Source organism: Orycteropus afer, unplaced genomic scaffold, assembly GCF_000298275.1.
Source record: "Orycteropus afer afer isolate SDZICR_OR568_19922 unplaced genomic scaffold, OryAfe1.0 scaffold00026, whole genome shotgun sequence".
In the NCBI taxonomy this organism is placed as follows: Eukaryota; Metazoa; Chordata; class Mammalia; order Tubulidentata; family Orycteropodidae; genus Orycteropus; species Orycteropus afer.
The window spans coordinates 17,070,211-17,079,761 of NW_006921613.1; the positions used below are offsets into that span (position 1 = coordinate 17,070,211).

A 9,551-nucleotide genomic window follows, 5' to 3' on the forward strand; every position below is an offset into this window, starting at 1 on the left:
AGGCAGTATCACTACGGAAGTAGATTGCCCCATCTTCCTTCTGAGGAGTGGCTGATGGGTTTGAACCGCCAGCCTTCTGGTTAGCAGTCAAGTGCCTTAGCCACTATGCTACCAGAGCTCCTACTAAGGATACAATAATTTGGTCAGGACAGTCCCTCAGCCTCTTGACTTAGTCTCTGCCTTGTTTAGTCAACTCTTACAAAGCTCTTTAGCTCTGCCAATAAATGCTTGAAGACACCTCACTCCACCAGAAACCCTCCTGCCTAAAGGTGCTCAGCTTTCTTGCTTTGTGGGGAGGGAAGCCCACCATACTGTCTTGCATAGGTCTCCTGGTTCTGCTGCCACTATTTCTCGGCTTCTGCTTTTTGCTGTCTCATGCCATTTCTGGTGTTACAGCTTTCTCTCCTGGGTCTCCTGGGTCTAGGAGTTCTGAGTGCAGGAACCCTGGATCCAAAGGACACATTCCACTCCCAGCTCTTCTTCTTGATGGTAGTGAAGTCAGTCCCTTGTCTCCAATTTTTCACATGGACAATTGTCATTTTCTCAATTTTGTGTGCTATAGAAACTTAGGTTCAAAGCCCTCCTTTCAAAGATTGCTTCCCTGAAGCTCCCCATGTGTGAAAATTCAGTATCCATCCCTGAAAGAAGAGATGAGAGGAGGTGCAAGAGGTAGGCAGTATTATAGATTCTCACTGAGTATACAGTGGAGTGAGCATAAGACAGAGACAGTATAAATCCCAAATGGCAAGAAATAATACTTGTAGCCTTAGTTAAGTTTGAACCAGTGAGGGCATTCTCTGTTCTGAGACTTCCATCAGTTCCTAAAACTTAAAATCAAAAACCAATCCTGCTGTCAAAGAGTTGATTCCAACCTATAGTGACCCTACAAGACATACTAGAACTACCTCAGAAGGTTCCCAAGGCTGTAAATCTTTATGGTAGCAGACTACCTCATCTTTCTTTTGCAGAGCAGCTGATGGGATCAAACTGCCAATATTTTGGTTAGCAGCAGATATGTTAAGTACATGCTTAAGTAGTGGGTAAGACATTGGACTTTTAACCAGAAAGGCAGTGGTTCAAACCTACCAGGCGCTTCATGGGAGGAAGATGAGGCAATCTACAAGATATACAGCCTTGGAAATCTAATAGGGGCTTCTATGAGTTGAAATTGACTTGATGGCAGTGGATTTGGTCTGCTTTTTTTCTTTGTTTAAGTTACTGACAAAGTGAGCAGAGCATCTCTATATGTTTTTCTGGAGATAATATTATATTTGGCATTTATGATAAAGTATTGAAGTTGTCCTGATGACAAAACCGTAACATTGTTGGCATTGTGTGCTGTTGAATTGATTCAGACTCATAGTGACCCTATGGGACAGAGAAGAACTGCCCTATAGGGCTTTTTAGGCTATAATCTTTAAGGAAGCAGATCACTAGGTCTGTTCTCTTGTGGAGCTGCTGGTGGGTTCAATCTGTCAACCTTTCATTAGCAGCTGAGTGCGTGACTGTTGTGCCACCAAGGCCCTGTTATTAGAATTAATTACACTCATTTTGAATTATGTATGTGTGGGAGAGGAGGGCACCATAATCCTTTCAATGCTTGTTGTTGTGGTTAGGGGTTGTCTAGTCAACTATGACTCATAGTGATCCTACGTACAATGGCACGAAACACTGCCCGGTCCTGTGCCGTCCTCACAATGGTTGTTATGCTTGAGCCCATCTTTGCAGCCACTGTGTCATTCCATCTTGTTGAGGGGCTTCCCCTTTTCCGCTGACCCTCTGCTTTACCCAGCATGATATCCTTTTTCGGGGACTGGTCCCTTCTGACAACATGACTGAAGTACAAGAGACAAAGTATGGCCATTGTTACCTCTAAGGAGCGTTTTTACTATACCTCTTCCAAGATAGATTTGTTCTTTCTTCTGGAAGTCCATGGTATTTTCAAAATTCTCCACCAACATCAGAATTCAAATGCATCAATTTTTCTATGGTCTTCCTTGTTAATTGTCCAGCTTTCACATGCATATGAGACTATTGAACATACCATGGCTTGGGTCAGGTGCACCTTAGTCTTCAAAGCAACATCTTGCTCTTTCAATGCTTTGAGTCTGCATAAAACTTAAGCCAGCTCTGTTAACTCACAGAGGAAAGATGCTGGTTCCTCCCTTGCCCAATGAATGCCATTCATTTTTTTGGAATCTGAGTTCATTTGAAATTCCAGCTTGCCCTGCTGGGTTCCATGGGTCTCATCAACCAAAATTTAAAGACAGCTGAATGCAGCTCAGATTCCCACTCCGTACTTAGTTCTACCTATAAAACATTCTTAACACAGAGAGAGATGTGTTGAGTTTCAAGATCGCTGTATCAGAGGCTTATCCTTGGCTTTTGGGGAAAATATTATGATTGTAATGCGTACTAGCAGCCATAGAGTCACCTCTTAGCATGAACAGATGGTTTATCTGCAAAAGCACTGAGTAAAATAACCTCTAAGAAGGTTGAGATGGAGGAAAAGTCTGCCTTTCTTCCTGTGTCTGGCATACATAGGATGCCTATAGTAAATATTTGTTGAATAATTTTCTGAATCACTATTTGTTCATATTAAGTAAATGGGCAGAGCAAAGGTACCAGGTTTACCCTTCTCTTGCAGAGCATTGAAAAGGATGATGAGGAAATTTGTTCTATTCCTTCCTCCCTTCTTGCATTCTTTTACTTAAGAAAATGATTCTCAAACGTGAAAAAGAAGCATTTATAGGTAACATTTTCCTTATCCAATTCCATTAGCCTGTGAGATGGAAGACAGTGTTTGGCTAGTGCCTCTGATAGCACCATTTCCTTTAGTCTGAGCAAAGCCACCTCTTATTGCAGGGGTCTCTAAGGATTTCCTTTGTGCTGTGGAGATGGTGGTGGTAAAGCAAATCCAAATGTAAGTGTACAATTTAATTTTGAGGCCATGCCTCTGTGTAAAGTAAAATTTGTATCATTTTTCCAAAATTTTCATTGTATGGAATTGTTTTCCTTCAAGGAATGATTGAGTTGAAAAACTGTTGTGTTCTTTACAATATTGCAATTACCTTTTCTCTTCTCATCAGTTCTTTCTTGAAGACCATGATAATACATCCTAACTTACCTTTCCAACATTATCTCTTACAAATACCCTCCATTAGCCCTTTATTCAGTCAGTCTGAACCACTGATCTTTCCCTCAATTATTCTTGTACTTTTTTTTGTATGTTTCTTCTTTTTTGAATGCTTTCTTTCCCTGAATTCTTATATTGAGATTTGTTTACTGAATTATTTATGTAAGTTACAACATACCCCACAAAGGATTTAAAGAGCATAACTTATCTCAAATGGAGCTTCTTCTGTGAAAGGTGGCTTTCCCACTTGTAGATTATATGAACTTGGTCAAGGTACTTACCCTCGCCATGCTTCAGTTTTCTCATCTGTAAAATTGGAAAGGGTAATTGTGGATGCTGGTAGTAATGAAACAGAGTGGCAAGAGAAAAAGAAAGGTTACTATTTTAAATAGGGTGGTCAGGGTATGCCTTATTGAGAACATGAGACTTGAGTGAAGACTTGAAGGAGGACCTTTGGGTATTTGGAGGAAGAGCCTTCTAGGTACATCATATCATATCCCACCACCACTGAGTAGATTCCAACTCATAGCAACCCTTTAGGACAGAGTAGATCTGCCCTATAGAATTTCTCAGGCTGTAATCCTCATGGAATCAGACTACCACATCTTTCCCCCATGGAATAGCTGGTATGTTTGAACCTCAACTCTTTTGGTTAGCAGCTAGAGCTTAACCACTGCTCTTCCAGGGCTCCTTGGTAGAGGCGATAGTACAAATTCCGTAGGGTAGCAGTATGCCTGGCATGTTCAAAGAATAGTAGGATCTCATTGTGGCTGGATCAGAGGGGTGAGGGAAAGAGGAATAGAAGATGAGATCAGAAAGATAATAGGGGCCAGATTTCATAAGTCCTTGTAGGCATTGTGTAGGAGACTTGGTGGCATGCAGTGGTTAAGCACTCAGTTGCTAACCAAGAGGTCAGTGGTTCAAACCTGCCAGTTGCACAAAGGGAGAAAGATGTGGCTATCTGCTTTTGTAAAGATTTACAGCCTTGGAAACCCTATAGGGCAATTCTCCCCTGTCCTATAGGATTACTCTGAGTCAGAATTGACTCAATTGCAATGGGTTTAGTTTGGTTTTTAAAAGAGATCCACAAGGAGCCCTGGTGTGCAATGGTTAAGTGCTCAGATGCTAACCAAAATTTGGCAGTTCAAACTTACCTGTTGCTCTGTAGGAGGAAGATGTGACAGTCTGCTTCTGTGGGGGAAAAAAAAAAAAAAAAAAAAGATGCCAGCCTTGGAAACCATATGGAACAGTTTTACTCTGTCCAATAGGGTCACTATGAGCCAGAATTCACTTGGTAACAATGAGTATAACCATTGTTAGGACTTTGGCTTTTATTCTGGGTGAAATGGTGAGAATTTGCAGACTTTTGAACAGAAGAGTGATATGTTTGACTTAGGTTTTTACAGGATCACTTTGGTTACTGTGATTTCCTTAAATTGTTTCTAGTAGTCATCTTGCTAGTAATGATACTGGTGCTATTTTTCAGAAACTATTATATATGTAGTAGAATAAAGCAAATAAATAAATTATGTTAATGTTGTTAGGAAACAAGATGTTCAGCATAAGAGAAAGATAAAAATATTAAATCAAATACAAAGTCAAAGAAGTTGGGTAAAATCTTTGTAATCCTAAAGCTTAAGTGAAAAAGGCCAAACAATGACCAACCCAAGTGTCAATAAGAATTCCGACCAATCAGGGATTTCAGTCAACATCACAAAAGTGTGCATGAATTGTTGAATGGAAAAGCAATTTCTTTTGTAACCTTTCATCCAAATCACAATAAAAAGTTGAAAGAAAAAAAAAAAAAGAATTTCATCCATTCAGATGTGGTCTTTAAATGCCATTTCCTTCTAAAATAAACCAGAACTCCTTAGATATCACACCCTGCTGGACCAGCACCAGGGGCACAGATCAGATTCTCAAAAAAGAGGCAGAAAAAGCCAGGTAATCAGATCTAGCTTTTATTGGGGAACTTACAAACAGGGTTGGTGCCAAGATTCCCTCAATGGACAGTGACATGCTGAGTCACCCTAGTAGAGGTCTGCACAGGGAAGCATGAGGTGTGGATTTATATACCATCTAATATGTAGGGAGAACAACATGCCCATGTGCAGGTGAACCAGGAAAAAATATGTGTATCTATGATGGATGGAGTTGCTTTTGTATTAGTTAATCCGCTGCAAAAGACTTCTTTAAAGTATTAAGAAGCAAAGATGTCACTTTGAGGACTAAGGTGCTGCTGACCCAAGCCACGATATTTTCAATTGCTTCATATGCATGCGAAAGGCAGACAATGAATAAGGAAGACTGATAAAAAATATTGATGCATTTAAATTATGGTGTTGGTGAAGAATATTGAAAATACCATGGACTGCCAAAACAAACAAATCTGTCTTGGAAGAACTATAGCCAGAATGCTCTTTAGAAGCGAGGGTGGCAAGACTTCATCTCATGTACTTTGGACATGTTAAAAGGAGGGATCAGTCCCTGGAGAAGGACTTGGCAAAGTAGAAGGTCAGGGAAAAAGAGGAAGACCCTCAATGAAATGGATTGATAAAGTGGCTGCAACAGTGGGCTCAAACATAGCAATGACTGTGAGGATGATGCAGGACCAGGCGATGTTTTGTTCCATTGCACATTGGGTAGCTATCAGTTGAAACTGATTTGACAGGCCCTTAACAACAGCCACTCCTCAGAAGAAAGGTTGGGCAATCTACTTCTGTAGTGATATACAGCCTCAGAAACCCAAGGAGCGGTCACTATGAGTCGGTTCCAACTCGATGGCAGCAACATAACAACAACAATGGATTTCAGTTGATGTTATCACAAAGCCAGATGTTTGGTGTGTTTTTTGTCTTTGCCTAGGTTGCTAACTCAGTAAGATACTCTGGTTCTCTCCCAGAGTCCTTTGTAGGTAGGATTCATCTTGTATTGTTCATGGCTCTCTCACACTTAGAGAAACATCAGATTCCACATCTAGGGCAGGAAATATACAAGATAATACCAGAAAGTGAAGAAAGTATCAGTGATTACTGGAGTCATGTCAAAAGGACTCTGGAAATAACCTGAGAGACTATCATAGTCCAAAATGGGACAACATATGTTTCAAAATGAACAATAACTATAATGGATTGAAACACACCAAATACATTAAAATCTATGAGTTCATAATGATATTAAAAACAAAAATCTTAGAGGTTATCTTTGAAGTATTCTAGAGAACAAACTCATTATTTTGAAAATTAGTAAATAAAAGAATCAAGCGTCTATCTTGCCTTTCCTTAAATAATGAAATATGTAATGAGAGGAAAGTTTCTGTATATAGCAGAATTCTAGCTAATAAATGAAGATGGTATATTAAAATTAAAATATCATCATTTTTTCAGCTTCCAGTGAAATAATAATCCACCATTCATCTGTCAGTTTGCTGTACTGTGGTGACTTGCATGTTGCTGTGAGGCTGGAGGCTATGCAATTGATATTTGGAATACTAGCAGGGTCACCCATGGTGGGCAGGTTTCAGTGGAGCTTCCAGACTAAGACAGACTGAGAAGAAGGACAGGGCCATCTACTTCCGAAAAAAATTGACCACTAAAAACCATATGAGTAGCAGTGAAACACTGATATATTACTGGACAGCTTTATGAATAACATTGTCTGGTATAGTGCTGGAAGATGAATCTCTTAGGTTGGAAGGCACTGAAAGTATGACTGGGAAAGAGCTGCCTCCTCAAAGTAGAGTCAACCTTAATGACATGGATGGAGTAAAGCTTTTGGGATCTCCTTTTGCTGATGGGGCATGACTTAAAATGGGATGGAACAGCTGCAAGCATTCATTAATAATCAGAACATGGAATGTAGACAGTATGAATCTAGGAATATTGGGAATTGTCAAAAGGAGCTCTGGTGGAGTAGTGCCTAAGGCATGTGATTGCTAATCAGAAGGCTGGCGGTTCAAACCCACCAGCCACTCCTCTGAAGGAAGGTTGGGCAATCTACTTCCATAGTGATACCGCCTTGGAAATCCAAGGAGGGGTCTCTATGAGTTGGATGTGACTCGATGGCAGTGGGTTTGTCAAAAGGAAATAGAACACATAAAGATTAATATCCTAGGCATTAGGGAGCTGAAATGGACTGGTATTGGCCATTTTGAACCAGACAATCATATGTTCTACTATGGAAGGAATGCAAAATTGAAAAAGAATGGCATCACACTCATTGTCAAAAAGAAATTTCAAGATCTATCCTGAAGTACAAAACTGTCAGTGATAGGTTAATATCCTTATGCCTCCAAGGAGACCAGTTAATACCACTATTATTCAAATTTATGCACCAACCACCAAAGCGAAAGATGAAGAAATTAAAGATTTTTACCAACTTCTGTAGTCTGAAATTGACTAAACATGCAATCAAGATGCATTGATTTGATGGAATACCCATTAAGACATTTCAGCAAATGGATGTTTCAACAAACAGATGCAGTACTGGAAACTCTGACTTGATTATGCCAAGAAATTTGGAAGACAGCTACCTGGTTAATTGACTAGAAGAGAGCCATATTTGTAGCCATTCCAAAGAAAGGTGATCCAACAGAATGTGGAAATTATTGAACAATATCATTATTATCACACACAAGTAAAATATTTCCTGAAGTTAATTCAAAAATGGTTGCAGCAGTATATTGACAGGGAACTTCCAGAGATGCTAGCTGGGTTATGAAGAGGATGTAGAATGAGGGATATCATTGCTGGTGTCAGATGGATGTTGGCTGAAAGCAAAGAATACCAGAAAGATGTTTACCTGTCTTTTATTGACTATACAAAAACATTTGACTGTGTGGATCATAACAAATTATGGATAACATTGCGAAGAGTGGGAATTCCAGAACACTTAGTTGTGCTCATGAGAAGCATGTACACAGACCAAGAGGCTGTTCAAATAGAACCAGGGAATACTGTATAGTTCAAAATCAGGAAGGGCATGCATCAGGTTTGTATCTTTCACCATATTTATTCAATCTGTAGAAGGAGCTCTGGTGGTGTAGTGCCTAAGACATTTGACTGCTTACCAGAAGGTTGGTGGTACAAACCCCCCACCCACCCCGCAGAAGGAAGACTGAGCAATCTACTTCCATAAAGATTTACTGCCTCGGAAACACAAAGGTGGGTCACTATGAGTCGGAATCAACTTGCTGGCAGTGAGTTTGGTTTTTGGTTTTGGTTTATTCAATCCGTATGCTGAACAAATAATCCAAGAAGCTGGACTATATGAAGAAGAATGTGGCATCAGGATTGGAGGGAGATTCATTAACAACCTGCGATATGCAGATGACACAACCTTGCTTGTTGAAAGTGAAGATGACTTGAAGCACTTATTGATGAAGGTCAAAGACTACAGTCTTCAGTATGGATTATACCTCAACATAAAGAAAAGAAAAATCCTCACAACTAGACCAATAAGCAATATCATGATAAATAGAGAAAAGATTGAAGTTGTCAAAGATTTAATTTTATCTGGATCCACAATTAACACCTATGGAAGCAGCAGTCAAGAAATCAGACATTGAATTGCACTAGGCCAATCTGCTGTAAGGGACTCTTTAGCTAAAGAGCAAAAATATCACTTTGAAGACTAAGGTGCATCTAACGTAGGCCATGGTATTTTCAATCATCTCATATGCATGTGAAAGCTGGACAATGAATAAGGAAGACCAAAGAAAAATTGATACCTTTGAATTGTGGTGATGCTAAAGAATACTGAAAGTACTATGGACTGCCAGAAGAAGGACAAATCTGTCTCAGAAGAAATGCATCCAGAATGCTCCTTCGAACCAAGAATGGCGAGACTTGTCTCACCTACTTGGGTCATATTGTCATAAGGGACCATTCCCTGGAGAAGGATATCATGCTTGGTAAAGTGGAAAGTCAGAGAAAAAGAGAAAGGCCCTCAATGAAATGGATTGACACAGTGGCTGCAAAGATGGGCTCCAACATAACAAGAATAGTGAGAATGGTGCAGGAGCAGCCAATGTTTCATTCTGTTGTATGTAAGGTCACCGTGAGTTGGAATTGACTCAACAGCACAGTAACAATAACACCAATAGTGAGATAATGCATCTAGGCAATGATTATCAATAACTGCTGAAATATCCAGTAAAAGCAAAACAACATTTGAACCCACTAATCAATTTTAACAAAGCAAAAATAAATTCAATCAGATATTTTATGTCTCCCGATGATATGTAGTAGGAAATATACAGCAACAGTTCTGAAGTGTTCTTGCCAAAAGAAAAAAAAAAAAAAGAATCTGAACAAATCTTCATATCTTTGTTATATAATATAAATATGTTAAATGATATCATACAGATGCAATCAGGAAAATCCACAATGTCAGAAAGTTCATAGAACAAATGACC

General features: G+C 39.5%; 1 pseudogene; it reads right to left on the reverse strand.

Annotated features, from left to right (window-relative positions):
• Positions 1 to 3,138, reverse strand: part of LOC122152280 — an 11,271-nt pseudogene extending 8,133 nt beyond the window's left edge.
• Between the last annotated feature and the right edge of the window lie 6,413 nt (positions 3,139 to 9,551).